Raw genomic sequence first — 16,135 nt, 5'->3', positions numbered from 1 at the left:
AAAATCAAAAAGGACGTGAGTGTGGTGAGGAGGTGTCCAAATTCAGAAATGAAGGTTGTGGGAACTCCTCTATTTTCCTCGTTAATCTTTCTCCCATGACATATCACTGCATTCATATCCTCACTCTTCCTCTCTGTTTCAAAAACACACACACATACATGTACTCATACTTACAAGTGTTGCTGTATTCTGTGTGTGTGTATATATAATAACAAAACGGGGGTACAGCCACTATGGAGATTCCCTAAGAAATTAAAAATAGAACTACCATACAATTCAGCAATTCCACTGCTGTGTACGTATCCAAAGAAAATAAAGCTGTTATCTCACAGGGGTCTCTCTACTCCCATGTTCACTGCAGCATTACTCACCATAGCCAAGGTATAAAAACAACCTAAGTCAATCTAACGCTGTGTAATCTAAAGTTACAAATCTCCCCATCTTCCAGCTCTCTCTTTCACAGCCCCAGCTTCATTTTCCTGGCAGGTCGGTTAGAAAATATTTTAGCCAATCACTTATTCATTCTCTATCTTGCCCCCCTGGACCAGAAGCTTCATGGGGCCAGGTCCCTTGCCTATGCTCCTGTTTTACTCACCTAGAAGAGTGCCTGACACATAGTGGAGCAACACGTTAGGATTATTTGGGAAGTCTGAAACAGGTAACAGCCCCCCTACACACACTTCAAAAAATGCAATGCCTAGACCCCTCCCCGGGCCTATAGTACATCAGGATCTCTGGGGGTGGGGCCCCAGGTAAGGCATTGGTGCTTTTTAAGAGCTCTGTAGGTGATTCTCATGGCCATTCAAGGTTAAGAACTACTTTAGGGGGGCGCTCGATACAGAGCCTATACAGTAAGGGAAGCATGAGTGAGCATGGGGGTGGGGATCAAGGAGCAAATCTGATGAAAGAATCCCTGTGACTTGCGATCACCCCTGCCTTTCCATCTCCCAGGCGCCTAGTGATGGGGTACGGGGGTGAGGAGAAGATTCTTCTCTATGCCAAGGCTGAGCTGATGACGCATAGCCCACAGCAGTGGCCATTTTGGGGTCCAGGTAATCCACAAAGGAAAGCATCCTGGAGAGGTCAGGCTGTCCCTGGGGAGAGGGTGACCATCACGGTACACTATTTGCACACATACAAGTCCTGGACTGGAGACCCTTCCCGACCCCTTTTCCTCCTCCCAGGCCTCCGCTGCACCCCAAGGCCCTGCCTAGCGACCCTGCAAGAAGCTGGGCAGGAGATTTGCACCCACCCCCAACCCCCCACCACAGGGATGGCTCTTCTTGGCGCTTTTAACCTGCAAAGGTTGACAATGAGGAAGATGTAGAAGATTTTCTCCCTGCATGACTATGATACTTCTGAAGGTTGAGCTGCGGGATTTTTTTTTTTTTTTTTTTCACTTCTCTCTTGGAAATCACCTCCACATGCTGATTGGACTGTAGGATAAGACTTCTTCTTTACACTGAGAAAACATTTCCCATATATTTAGGAGACAAGTGGGACTGCTATTTTTTCAGCTTCCTTAATGGCTTTCAATGCTATTTGTCATGGTTGATTTTCTTTTGAAAAAATTATTTTTTAATTTTCTAACAATAAACAACTAGATGTAAAATCTTCCCTTGTACTTTGATTGATGGTTCACACCTTTTGGAATATCTAGCTCATAATTTTAGAAGGAAGCAGCTGGTACTCTTGACATTTAATTCCAACAAAATGCCTCATTCAATTCCCCCTCTCCCAGATAGGGTACACAGACTATTGGAAAATAGTCAATGATGCTGATTCAAATGTCCACATTCAGTGTGGAGGAAAGGTAGAACATGCTTTTAATAGCCTGAAAGCTAAGCTAATGGCATTGAAGTGGCTGATCTTAAGAAAACATGATTGTGGCAAGAAAGGCTGACTATTTTAGCTGCTGTTGATACCTGCATGGGGGACTTTTGAAACCAGGGTAAACACACAGGTTTTTGTTCCTGGGCCTGGGTGAGTGTTTTACGCAAGGGGCTTTGCTGTAAATCAGTGGTTTAAGTGTTAATAATGATAGCTGTTGTTAATTGAGGACTCACTGTATGCAAGGCTTTTACGTGGATTATCTTGTTCAATTACTACTATTATTATCCCTATTTTATACATAAGGAATTTGATGCATAATAAGTATAAATAATTTGTCTAAGGTCACATAGGCTGGAAGCAGTAGCTTGCAGCCAGGGGTTGGCACACTTTTACTATAAAGGGCCAGAGAGTAAGTATTTTTGGCTTTGTGAAGCCTACAGACTCCATTGCAACTACTCAATCCTGCCGCTATAACGAAAGCAGCCATAGCCGCCATGTGACCAAATGGGAGTGGCTGTGTTCCAACTTTATGGGAGATAGGTATGTAAGTGGAAGCGAGAGAGACCTATATCTCAATAAAACTGGAAGAAAAGACAAAAATAAATAAATTTTAAAATTATTAAATTGAATTTTAAAGGCTACTGTATTGTATATTTGAAAAAAAATAGAAAAAAACCTTTAAAACAAAAGCCGGTTGTGGGCTGGATTTGGCCCTGGGGCGGTATGTTGCTAACTCCTGCTTTTAGCCATGACACTAAGCTCTATTTAGAGGCCTGTTGCTGGACTCTTTTGCTTCAATAATCCTCTTTCAAGATCTTTTACATTTACACATGAGCCATTGAGCCTACTTATGCAACGACCTACTGAGCAAATAATTGTGATTTTTTAACGAGTCATATTCTTTAATGCCAGCAACACTCTAAATGTTATTATAGAAAAGAGCTTCTGGATGAATGGGATCATAAACCAACAAGGACCCTTCGGAGGAAAGCCTCCATGTGCATCTTAGCTCTCAGGAGCTTGTAAGCTGGCGTGCTGGGAGAGGAGCTGGGTTTTGCAATGACTGCTCTGTGCCGGGCCCTGTGCAGAGGCTCTTCACACTCTCCATGTCCTCAGAGTGTCTATATACCACTCCTTCCATACAGGCTTCAAGGAGGCCCTCAAAAACACACAATGCCAACAAGATAAAAGAACTCAAGAAGATGGAGTACTGTATCATTTAATCCCCACATCAATCCTGCAAGACCAGGCACCACTGTTCCATTTTACAGATGAGAAATAGAAGCTCAGAAGGCAAGATACTTGCCTGAGGTCAGAGAGCAAGTAAGTGGCTGAGTATTTCACCCCAGACGTGCCCAGTTTCTTTTCCCGTACACCTTCCGATTGGCTACAATGCCCCTTTGTAGTAGACGGCACACCTTACCTTACTTCATAACTCAATCACTGAGTGAGTTTGGAAAGTCAGTTCAATTTGAAATTCTGCTTGCTTCTACTCTGCAAAACTAAGGATAGGAAATCTTGGTGTATCCTACTCACCTGACATAGTTGCTAAGAGAGTCAAGCAAAGTAGAGTATATGAAGATCCTTGCAAAGCATGAAACTCTGCCAAGGCACCATGGTGGCATGTGTCAGAGAACTGGTCAGAGTTGTGGTGAGGCAGCAACTTTCACCTCCTCGCCACACTGCTGGCCACTGAAAGGGTTCCCCTGCCCCCAGGGGACCCTGGGCCACTGAATCATTCAGATTGCCCAAGTGTGGGGAAGAATTGGCCCCCTAAAATCCCCTGAAATCAGTCCAAAGCTTCGGAACTTGGAAAAGGTTACAAAATAGTCATCCAATTTCTATCCACCTAACTGACTCTTATAAAGGCACGCGTCTTCACTATCCCTCCCCACACCCACCTTCCTCCCAAGGGACCTTCCTCCTACTTCTATTCCTCTAGTTTCAAAAGGGGCTCTTTCTCTTCAGGATACGTGTAAATCCAACCCTTTCTCCCAGCTTTAACCCCTGTCCAGTTGTTTCAACGACGTGGTAAGGAACACGGTGTGAAACGGCTTTCATGGGTCTTTGCCTCAAACCTGTGATCTTTCAAAACTCTTGGCTAAAAGTTAGAAACTGGAAAAATGGAATAGCTTGATTATATTAGGAAAAAAATTTCTGTATGTCAAAAATCACACAACATTCAAAAGGAAACAGCAAACTGGAAAAATATTTGCAACACAGGACACAGAACTAGTATTATTCGATATCTAAGATCTACAAATCAATCACAAAAGTGACTACTTAAAGTGGAAAACTGGGCAAAAGCCACCAAAGGCAATGCACAAGACCAATTCTAAAGACAAATTAAAAAAAACTTTTTGGCTAGTTTCAAGTAACACCAGACATCCAATTCTTATGGAATCATCAATAATGGAAATGTTTAGACAAAACATACAGGATTATATCTGGCATATTTAAATTGTGTGTGTGCATGTACGTGCACTCACACGGTGTAGGTAATCTGTCTACATCAACGCACACTCACCTGAGACAATTTGAATGACTGGAGAGAATGACATTGGAGATGAGGATTGGACGGAATGTCAGATTTAAAACTTAGGAAAACCACATATACAAACATAGCCAAGATTGCAACTCTGAGAATTTCAACAAAGGGAGAAAGAAGCAGATGTGCTTAGGGAGGAAGCAGCCTCATAAACTCTTGTTTTGCAACAGTGTCTGGAATGAAGTATACAAGGCCTGAGGCTCCAGCTAAGGCAAAATCATACCAGAGAAAAACCCATTCATGAAACTAACTCATCCTAATGCAAATGACATTTCATGAGTAGAGACTGAAACTAGTGTAAAGGACACTTTCTAAATCAATGTAAAAGTGTGCAGAAATAGCTGGATCTAAATTGAATAAGAATTGTGTGGCAAATTGATGAAGTGGTGAGGAAAAGCCAATTAAGATACTGATGGGCCTGTTCAGAGGATCTGAATGCTACAGGACTGAATCTAGAAGATTCTGGGTAAAGGATATTTCCTTGGAAGGGTTAGCAAAAGAAAGAGTTCTTTTAAGTGATTTTCCATAGCCTATTTTCTGTCCTTTGGAGCTTTTTGACTTTGAGTGGTTGGTAATGATTTGTTTTGATGATCTCAGTGGCTGTCTTGTGTTCTCTCTCTCTCTCCATTACCACCAACAGGCTGACTCCCCTCACCCCTTCCAACAACAGGCTGATTCTGTTAGATCATTAACCTTCTCTGTTTTTCTTATAAAAAGAGTACATTTGATAACATCATTTAATAGGGCACTGGAGAAATGGCCCCTTCCAAGTGTTCATTTGTCTGGTTGAAGAATTGGTGAGGCTGACTTAAGACAGAACTAAGCACCCTTCTACTGAGGGTCTCACCTGTAAGGGGTAGTTTATGTGGGTCCATTTAATGATAACAAAAATAAAAACAAATCCAATCTAGAGTTTAGGAAATTGCCTGTAATTTTGAAAACCTTTGAGTTTCTGCTATTCTGTAGGGATTGATGGGAAAGTCAATGAGTGAAGAATGTCCCTGCCTTATAATTTGTTAGGTAGAATCAAGCAAGCTGCAGTGGAAGAGTGACCCCTTGGTATATTTTATTCTAGAAGAAACAAGCCCTGGGCCAATTCACATTTTCTGAACTTTATGTGAAGAGTGTGTGGGATCTTCAAAGAAGGAGTGAGCACCATATGTGGACACCTCAAAACTGACAGGTGACTCAGCTCTCTTGGTGCTATCTAGGGTGCTGGCAAATGACAGGCATAATACAGAGCCCACACAGTGTCGTGGTTAGCAGAAGAACTGGAAGAAAGTCATGAAAGCCGTTGAGATAAGCTGGCTATTGATCAAGCTGGATTAAAAGACAAAATAAGTTGGTAACAGAATTAGATTAAGGTAAGAAACTCCACACAATTTATTTTTAATGACCTTTAAATAATATAAATTTATTACTGTTTTAAAATTTAATACTGTAATGTTTAAAGAAGAAAATGAAAATAATCAATAATACCAGCACCAAGAGTAACTGTGTTAATATTTTGGTTTGTTTCTTTCAAGTCTTTTACTATGCATGAATACATTTTCTTTTATAACATTGATTATTTACTATATATCTCTATGCAAGATACAATTAAGTCTGCAGTAGACAACTTTGTACATAAATCTTGGTTGAGTGTCTATCATTTCCTTAGATTAGATTCTCTAGAAATAGAATTACCAAGTTAAAAGATATGAATTTTCAGGTCTTAACACATATCGTTAAATTGATTTCTGGGAAGGTCAGCCTAATTTAAATTGTCCATTTCTTTAAACGTATCTTTTTACCTTCTATGGAGCCTTTCATTTTCCTCTTGAAATTAAATAAGCTCCTAAACTTGACTCAACATTGTAATAGGAATAAAAAACAAATCCAGGTTTACTGAGAGAATTATTTTGTGATTTTGTGGAAACATACTGAGATAATTCTCAACTTTCTGAAACACTTTCATACCCATTATTACATTTAGTCCCCACAAAAAAATCCCATGAAGTGAATAGAATTAATTATAGAATGTTTTAAGCATGGGAGAGGGTTTCAGGCGTTATCTTGTTCAGATTTTATTAATGTTTCCATCTGACAGAGGCTCAGGGAGGATATGAGAGTTTTAAAGTTCTAGAGCCTAAGTTTTGGAATCTCAGTTCATATATTACATTCCCAATGGATGACCTTGATTCTATGCCGGTCCCTGTAAGGCTTATATTACTCTCAATTTCCTCCTCCCCCTGCACTCCTTTATCAGTGTATTGGGAACTACACCATTCAATCTCTCCTTGTTTCAGGGATATGCAAATAATTGGAAATCTAGACTGAGACTCATAAGCAGGGACAGAGCAATCTTGAAACAAGTACTTTATCTTTGATGTGGATGATGACCTAGAAAAGTGTCCCCAAGAGTTTGCAGATGAAAATGAGCTAATGGACTTGAGAGAGTCAGGTCTGAACTTGGCATGAGCTTGATAAACCAAAGTGGTCAAAGGAAACTTAGTGAGAACAAGTTTAGAACTCCAGGCTCAGCATATTTTAGTACCAGACTGTTCTGACCATGAGGACTACAGAGTACTAGAGCATGCAGAGACTCAGGGGGAATCGTTTCCACTAGCAAGTCTCACCTGCTCACGTGATTTAGGTAGCATAGGCGAGTTCTGTCAACAGACAGGAAGAATCCTCAAGAAGAACTCTCAAGGCTCCTTCCTCCTGAAAGATCTGGACATTCTTTGCAGCTTATCATCTGTCTAAAGTACTGTGGATGACAATATATTGCATAGGAGTTAAAACAGCACTTTGCTGATGTTTGATGGTCAACCAATGGTCCATCATGGACTCTGGTCACTTGCCTCGCTTTCCCCCAGGGGTCAAATTTATTTTATTTAAAAACATCTCCGTAGCATTTCCATCTATTTTGCGTGTGTGTGATTTTAAATTTGGAGAAACCACTTATTAAAATGCCTGACATTTAAGAAAATCTGGCACTGTACTGCCACCACTGAAGCCAAGTATCACATGTGTAGAAAGTAGCACGGTTCAGCAGGCTGAGTGTGCCAGATTTTCCTTAAAATTAACATTCATGCCATATGTTGGTACCCGAAAATCAATACTACTTTGGCTGATGAAAATGCAAAAGGAAAACATTCTCAGACTGAGTCGTGTTCTCTTCCTTTGTAGATACTGTTTTATGTAGACATTAGCAATGATCTTCTTTGGGAGTGAAAATGAGTGCCTGCTCTGTAATTCTTGGTGAGAGGTCAAACACCCAAAGGCATGGAAGCCAGAAGATCCAGCTTGTAAGGCAAGGGAACCTGAAGGTATTGGCCCTGAGAGTTAGTCCTGTGTTCTCAGTTTACTATTCAGCTCCAGACAATGCCTTAGCAGAAACTTGGAGGTAGACTCCAGACTCATCCACCATCATGATATTCAAGAGGGCAAGGTGGAGAGGAGGGGGCCAGAAATCTTTCACGGAAGTTAGAGAGGGCACCGCACCAGTAAGTTAGACAATGCTCTGGCAACCCAGGGCAACAAGTGACCTATACTCACAATTCCCTTGTGGGTCCCAGCTGCTGGGCCTTGTGACCTGTGCAGTCACGCTTTCTCTGAGTAGCTCTTCTGCCTCTACCTACCTCTGCAGCGTATGGCCTCCATGATGCCAACAAGAAGTAAATCTTTATGCGTATGTTTTGAGCATCTGCACTGTTCTGGGTTTACAGTGTGCTTTGTCTATGTGTTTATATCACTATGCTCCCTGGGTCCCTCTACGCCTTGGGCAGAGTCTGGGGCTCTCCCTGACACACAGAGGGCACAGCCTTTTGCTTATAAATATTGATCCAAAACCTGTACCAAGGGACTACCCTGGTGGCACCGTGGTTAAGAATCCGCCTGCCAATGCAGGGGACACGGGTTTGATCCCTGGTCTGGGAAGATCCCACGTGCCATGGAGCAACTAAGCTCATGCACCACAACTACTGAGCCTGTGCTCGAGAGCCCACGAGCCACAACTACTGAGTCCACGTGCCGTAACTAGTGAAGCCTGTGCACCTAGAGCCCATGCTCTGCAACAAGAGAAGCCACCACAATAAGAAGCCCATGCACCGCAACAAAGACCCAACATAGCCAATAAATAAATAAATTAATTAATTAATTAATTAGAAAACAAAACAAAAAAACCTGTACCAAAGGGAAGGACAAGCAGGCAGGGTCACATTACCACTAAAACCACCAGACATATTTAAGCTATGATGGAAATTTTGCACCTGGGGCTTTGTTCTGTTATAGTATTAAATAAGAATGGTGTGTTCTCACCAAAAATTGAAGCAAGCTTTTACATCTGTGCCGTAAAGGATACACAGTACTTAAGGGGCACATTTGAAAATCCTACCAGTAGTAGACCCTAAGAAAGTCTGCATATCTATCTTTAAAAAAGACTTTTTGTTATGGAAAAATTCAAACTATAAAAGTAGAGAGGATCCTTTTGTAGTTCATGAGTGTGATGACTGGGTGTTCACGCAGTTGTGTGACATGCGCCTCTCTCAAACCTTGTTACGACACTGGCACGTTACCCGTCTGATGTGAAAAAAATAAAAAAATAAATAAAGTAGGGTGAATAGTATGATGAATTCCAATGTCTCACACTAACTTTCAATTATGACCAAGCTTATTCCATCTATACCCACTCATTCCCCTACCTCCCAACTGGGGTGATTTTGAAGTAGATCCATGACATCTTATTATTCCATCTATACCTATTTTAGGCTGTCTCTCTTCATCATAAGCACTCTTTTCTTAAAACATAGCTATAATACTATATACAATACCTAAAAAAACAATAGTTTCCCTAATCATTAAATACCCAATCGGTATTCAAATTTCTCCAGAAAATCCAACTTTTTTGCCTTGTGATGAAAAATATTCTTGGAATTGTGTCAGTTTACTAGTAAACTAGCCAATTTTCCACCTTTCAAATATCACAGGAGAGTTTGGAAGGTTGAAAGGAAAGATCTCTTTGGGAGCTCTGATCATGGAGATAAAGAGAAGGAAAAACTGAAAAAAAAAACAAAAGAGAGAGAGGAGGAGGAAAAACTATTTGGACTTCCTTAACCCACAGTCAATGATTATTAAGACTGAAAAGGTTGTTACACATTATCCAGCGTCACCACACTTCCTTCTTGTAAACTGAGGCACAGAGGAGTAAACTGACTTCCTCAAATTCACACAACTAATTAACAACAAAGTATTCAATTTTAAAAGTTAGGAGGCTCAGGACTCGCCTGGTGGCACAGTGGTTAAAAATCTACCTGCCAATGCAGGGGACGTGAGTTCAAGCCCTGGTCCGGGAAGATTCCACTTGCCGCGGAGCGACTAAGCCTGTGCGCCACAACTACTGAGCCTGTGCTCTAGAGCCTGTGAGCCATAACTACTGAGCCCATGTGCCACAACTACTGAAGCCTGTGCACCTAGAGCCCGTGCTCCGCAAGAAGAGAAGCCACTGCAATGAGAAGCCAGCGCATCACAACGAGGAGTAGCCCCCGCTCCCTGCAACTGGAGAAAGCCCACGCAGCAAGGAAGACCCAATGCAGCCAAAAATAAAATTGATTAATTAATTACTTTTAAAAAATTTAAGAGGCTCTATTTAAGATACTACTTATTTTGTTTTTAAAGTTGTTTTAGAAGGACCTCTACTTCCAGGGCTTTGTGTGTGGATTTGAGGCCTGTGCGGCTGCTTTGGGGGTTTAGAGCTGTGGGGTCCAGCTCAGCGCTTGTCAGCTGCATGTGGCTCTTGAGCACATGAAATACGACTAATCTGATTTGAGACATGCTATACAAGTAAAATATATATTGGATTTCAAAAATTCAGTGAAGAAAAGGTAAAATATCTCATTAATTATTATTCTGTTGATTAATGTTGAAATAACATTTTTGAGTTATTGGGTTAAATAAAATAGATTGTTCAAGTAAAGTTCATCTGTTTCTTTTTACTTTTTGAATACAGCTACTAGAAAATATAAAATTACGTTTGTGGCTTACATTCTATTATGTTTCTATTGGACAATGATGGTTTAGAGATTGTGTTTTCGATGCAGGCAGGATTCCATCAATTCACTACGCAACCAGGCCCTGCGGCTGAAGAAGGCTTGGGGAGGTCATCTATCCCCTCGGCTTCTTACTGCTAAGGCTGGAAGCTAACTAAACCATCCTACAATAAGTCTTATTTTTAAATATTTGTAGAAAAATAAATCTTCGAACTTCCCATGGTTTTGTCTAGTATAAGTAGGTAAGTTCTACAAGTAGGAGAGTCTACATCTACTTGTACAAGTATTTTAAACAAAGCACTAGGAATTATTCTTGAACTCTCCCTCCATGAATCTTCATGGCAATCTAAAAGCAAGTTCTACCTTCTAAATACCTCTCAGATCTCTACATCCATCCTCACTGTGACCTCCACAACCAACTGCCTGGACCAAACACCCACGATCTCACCTGAGCTGCGGCGTTTGTCTCATAATTGGTCTTCCACACCACTCTTACTCCACTCTTGTAATCCATTCTCCATGAAGCAGTGCAGTGGCTTCTCAACGAGCGCATATGACCATGTCATTCCCCTCCCCGATGGCCTCCAGTAGCTTCCCGTTTACTTCAGGATAAAATTCAAAATCTGAGCATGGACTTCAAGCTCAGCATGGTCTGATCCATTTCTTCAGCTGCATCTTGTGCGTGTTCCCCAAGCTCTCTGCAATTTACTCCTACTGGCCTTCTCTCAGTTCCTCATCCATACCGGGCCCCCTCCCTTCAGAACTTCTGTACGTGCCATTCCCGTTGCCCAGAAACGCTTCTCCTCCCTCCACCCACCTTCGTCTGATCGATACATACTTATTTAGATCCAGCTCAAAGCATCACTTCCTCCGCACTTCCTGACCAGGGCAGGTATACTAATTTCAACACTCAGCACAGATCAGAGTGGTCGTTTTCGTTTATTTGTGTGATTATTCACTTAATGTCTAACTCCCTTTGTAGAGCGTTTGCTCCATAATGGCAGTGAGCCCGTTAGTTCACGTTCACTATCGTATCCCAGCACAGTGCCTGGCACATGAGAGGTCCTCAACTACCGGGAAGGACAAAGGAAGAAAGGCAAGGTGGTTGTACCCACAAGAATCCTCTCTCTTCTTCTTTACTACTCTTGAATGGAAAGGGAACACCCCTCATCACCATTTCTTCGCAACTCATTGACTTCCGGACAGACCACCTGAGTACCCCGGTTATGGATTAGCAAAGTCTACGGGCTCTCCTTTCAGTGTCTCTCCATAACCCAACTACTTCCCACCACCGCCACTGCCTCTACCATGGTCCAAGCCACAGGTTTCTTCCAGGAACTTTGACCTTTGCTCTGAAATAGATGGAGGGACTTCCCTGGTGGTCCAGTGGTTGGAACTTTGCCTTCCAATGTGGGGGGTGTGGGTTCCATCCCTGGTCGGGGAGCTGGGATGCTACATGCCTCACGGCCAACAACAACAAAAAAAAACAAAAAAAGCCAAGACATGGAACAGAAGCAACACTGTAACAAATTCAGTGAAGACTGTAAAAAAATGAGGAAAAAAAAGTGTGAAATAGATGGAAAATTACCTTCTAATAGCCTCTTCACTCTTCTCCTTACTTCCACACGTGGCTCCTTGTAGCCTACTCAACACAATAGTCAAACTGATTATAGTAAAATGTCAGTCAGATCTTTTCACGCCCCTGCCTAAAACTCTCCAACAATCTTCTATTTTAGAGTAAAGCCCCAGTCCACCCTGTGGCCTGCGAGGCTCTCCATGATGTTGTTACCCCACCGACCTCATACCCCACCACACTCTCCTCTGCTTACTCCACTCCAACCCCCATGACCTCTGGTTGTTTCTCACACACACGAGGCATTCTCCCATCTCAGGGCCTTTGCACCTGCTGCCCTTTCTGCCTGGACAGCTCTTTCTCCAGATCCCTATACGATTCTCTCTTTGCCTCCTTCAAGTTTATGTTCAATATCACCTTTTCAATGAGGCCATCCTAACCCTGCCCTGCTCCTCACCCCCACCGCCACACTCCCTATTCTTTCTTCTTCCCTGTTTTATTTTTCTTCCTATCTTCTAACATATTATGTAACTTATTTATTTTTTCCATTGTCCACTTCCCTCCACTTAGAATGCAGTCTCCCTGAGGACAGGGATGTTTGTCTTTTGTTTCTTGTTATATCCTTAGTGCCTAAAACTGTCTGCCAGGAGATTTTTGCCAGATAAATGTCTGCTGAATGAAAGACTACGGCTCAGCCCATGTACCTGAGACACAGGGGGGCTTGCAACCAGCCATCCAGCGTGACCATGCAGAACTGACCTGTGCTGTCAGCAGGGCCAGCTTGGCTCCACCTTGGAGCTAGTTCAGGAGACTTGGAGGCTCCCTAAGCCCAGGTCAGCTGCCCGCTGTCCTAGCTCAGTTCTGGTAACTGTCTGTGAGGCCAAGGAAGCAATCTGGTTCCAGAGAGCATCTCAATGGCTCCTCCCAACATTCTCCCCTCCCCCACCCCCGCCATACCCACTACAGACAAATATACCACACAACCCTCTTCCTTTCCAAGGACACAACTCAGGCTATTTCTAAAACGGAGATTCTGATCCAAAACAGTAGCCAACACATAGTGCATCTCCATGTGCACAGGAAAAGACAGGAGACCTCTGAGCAATTTCCTGGCCCTATATTTTTCCATTCCAGTAAATGAGGCCTTCTTCAGCTCGGGAATCTCTCTCTGAACCAAGCCAATGCCTTAATGGTGCATTCCATTTATTACTGCCTGAGCTTGTTTCTTTGTTCTTTTATTTTCCGTTTTAAGTGATCGACCGCTGGATCCCTTCTGTCATAAAAATTTTGACAACCAGCTCTCCCGGGTGTTGACTACTAGTTAAGGTAATCCTAATAGAGAGTTTCTATCCTAAATAGGCATTTTATTTAATAATACATAATACTTAAATTGCACTATCTGCCTTCAAAGAGTTTTGCAAACTTTACACTCCATTAAGCTGACCAGCATTTGAGTTCATGCTTTATGGCTGAGAACTCAGCAAGGTTAAACAATCTGCCTAAGGCTACAACCAGCTGTGCTTTGGACAAAGTACTTTGTCTTTTTTAATAGATAAGGAAAAGATAACCAATAAAAAATGTAGCTTTTTAGCAACTGTCATGATCAGTAAATTAGTCTCGAGGTCTTTCCGTGTGTTTTTTAAGGCCATGTTTGGGGTTCTTTCTCGGCTGTACTAGCTCCTCCTTGTCTCCAGATACTATTTCATGTTCCTCTTCTTCTTTCTTCCCCACCCCTTGCCCCTCCTCCTCTTCCACGCCTTTATTCTCTCTTGGGTCTGGGATATTCTAGCTGCCGGGAGGAACCCACCACATCCCCAACCTGACAGTTACCCTTATTCCTGTCCCTCTGGGACCTACTTTCACATGATAAGCATATTGTTGTTAATAGATTAGGAAGGCTTGGAGTCAAGTTCCTATGGATGGAGAAAACCAAAGAAGAAGTTGTATAGTATCTTCCTGGCTTATTAGTTTTAGTGGTGAGAAATTTAAAACATTTTAAATGCAAACAAATATGGGTATGTTATGGAGCAGAATGCAAACACTAGCACAGGTTAAAGTCTGAAAATCTACCTATGGCAGATCACTTAGGATTTCTTTTCCAGAGTTTTCTCTCCCACTAACAGTACTCGGGTTAGAAAAGTCTAAGAAGAACTGCTATAACATGGCACTTCCTCTGAGCTCCATGGAGGAGAAATATCGGGATTGATTTCCTAAGGGCTGGTAGGATCAGTCTTGTTATTTTATTGTTCCTTTGAGCCAGGAATGTTTTTTTCTGGGCACTGCCTTGAAGGTAATGGAGGGAAGTTGGGGCATACTTTCCTCTGGATCTTGAACATCCACCAGGTAGCAGCCTTCCCAAACTAAGGGCAGAGTGGCCTCTTTCTCATTATTCAACCAACAAAGAAATAAGTAAGGAAACCTACTGTACCTGAGACTATGATTAAAAAAGAAAAATCTGGCATGTGTTGAAAGATAAAATGTCTATTACATATTGATTTCACACTGAATGTGTTGAAGAACTTTAAAGAGAATGGAAATATGTGGAATAAAGGCTAAGCCACAATTACTTGGACTTGGCTTTAACCTGTCCACACTGAGATGCACGTACCCTCAAGCCCCAAGTATACTTAAGCTCATCACAGCATGTGGAGATAAGGTACAGCACCATGTATGTAACATGCTTATCGAACGCACTCGTTATAGAAGAGCAAAGAGCTCAGGACAATCAGAATCCCAGCTCCTCTACCTACTAACATTCCTAAGTCTCCCTTTTCTTAGCTAAAATAACAGGATAATAACACTTTATTTATCAAATATTCCCAGCTCTTCTTCTGAGCACATAGTCAAATTGTACTACCCTAGTCACTTTACATGTAGGCATGGCCATGTGACTTGCTTTGGACAACAAAATGTGAGCACAAGTGACATATGTCATTTCCTGGTGGAATCTTTGAGAATTAGTCCATGATTCCCATGATTTTCTTTCCCTTTACCATAGCAACCTGAAATATTTCCCATATAGCTGTTCTATCAGCCCAGGTCATAAAGTTAAGATGACCTGGGTCAAAGCCATTATTGATTCACTAATGGATATGTAAGGGAAGGGAGATATAACTCCTTATTTTCTTTCTTTTTTCTTTATTTTTTTAAGCCATGGGGATTTAGGGTTTGCTTGTCACTGAAGCATTACCTAGTCTGTCCTGACTAATACACTACTTCATGGATCTGGGAAACGATTAAAATGAGATACCTAATAGTAACATGCATGGCACATAGCAAGTGCTAAATAAATGCTAGTTCTTTCCTCCCTTACTCAATTTCTCTGCTTTGTGATCCTTCCCAACCCTTCCTTATCCGCCCTGAGCTATGCTGCTCTTCAGATGGTTGTTTTCAACTTGAGAAAAATGAAAATAAACTTTGTTTTAAAGCTTCTTAAAGTATTCCCTCATATGCTTTAAGAAAACGAGAGCCCCTGAGTGGAGCAGAGTTGGGAATTCCCTTGATGGGAAGAGAACCTCCTCTCTGAAATTTGTAAAAGAGAAAGGTGCTAAATGTCTTATCAAGGAAATCAGCCAGAAAGTAAAACCAATGAACTCCAAAAATTTCCAACCACAGAGAATGCTCCACCCCACAGCAACATGCTGCTATCGCAGAGCTGGGATCAGGGCACAGGCCTTTCATGGGGATCCGGTTCTGACTCTCCTTTAATAGGCTATCTGTCCCGGCGTGAGGTTGAGTCCTTGATCTACTTGGTAGCTGCTTTTCTGACAGTTCAGGAAGAATGATGAAGATGGTCAGAGCTCAAACTTTTAGCTTTTTCCTCACTGGCTTCTTAAGAGGCCTCTGGCTTCCTCCACCCTGTCCAGGCTATAGCTTCATGGGTCTGAGAGGGAAAGCCAATGGGCCACTGCTGTTGCTTTGGCCAAATCCCTTAGACTTAATCATTAACAACTTATTGAACTAGGCCATCAATCTAATACTTTTTAGGGTGTTTAACTCCACGTTGGAGTGAAAAATTTCCTACCTAAATTTACTCTAGAAAGCCATGTCTTTGAGACCTATTCAAAAGGTAAATCATAACTGAGCAATTTGGAAGGCATTCTTTAGGGCTGTGGTTCTAAACTGTTAAAATTTTTGAGAATAAGAGAAGGA

At 41.9% G+C, this 16,135-nt stretch overlaps 1 protein-coding gene and 1 non-coding gene across 3 annotated transcripts in view; one reads left to right on the top strand and one right to left on the bottom strand.

Annotated features, from left to right (window-relative positions):
* The window catches only part of ZNF366 (zinc finger protein 366), a 64,567-nt gene that overhangs the window by 34,096 nt on the left and 14,336 nt on the right, over nucleotides 1–16,135 (bottom strand). Inside the window, exon 1 of one of the 2 annotated variants that reach the window (XM_057741330.1) lies at nucleotides 7,000–7,057. The exons of the other annotated variant lie outside the window; for it this stretch is intronic. The gene's annotated coding sequence lies outside the window, so the exon portion shown is untranslated. Of the gene's footprint in view, nucleotides 1–6,999; nucleotides 7,058–16,135 lie in introns of those variants that run through there. 2 annotated transcript variants of the gene reach the window in all.
* LOC130843535 (small nucleolar RNA U13) lies at nucleotides 8,847–8,950 on the top strand. The gene has a single exon (XR_009051031.1). It is a non-coding gene; the product is annotated as a small nucleolar RNA U13 (small nucleolar RNA).

This window comes from Hippopotamus amphibius, chromosome 1 (genome assembly GCF_030028045.1).
Source record: "Hippopotamus amphibius kiboko isolate mHipAmp2 chromosome 1, mHipAmp2.hap2, whole genome shotgun sequence".
In the NCBI taxonomy this organism is placed as follows: Eukaryota; Metazoa; Chordata; class Mammalia; order Artiodactyla; family Hippopotamidae; genus Hippopotamus; species Hippopotamus amphibius.
The sequence above is the reverse complement of the archived record's forward strand: the minus strand, read 5'-3'. Positions and strand labels throughout refer to the sequence as shown.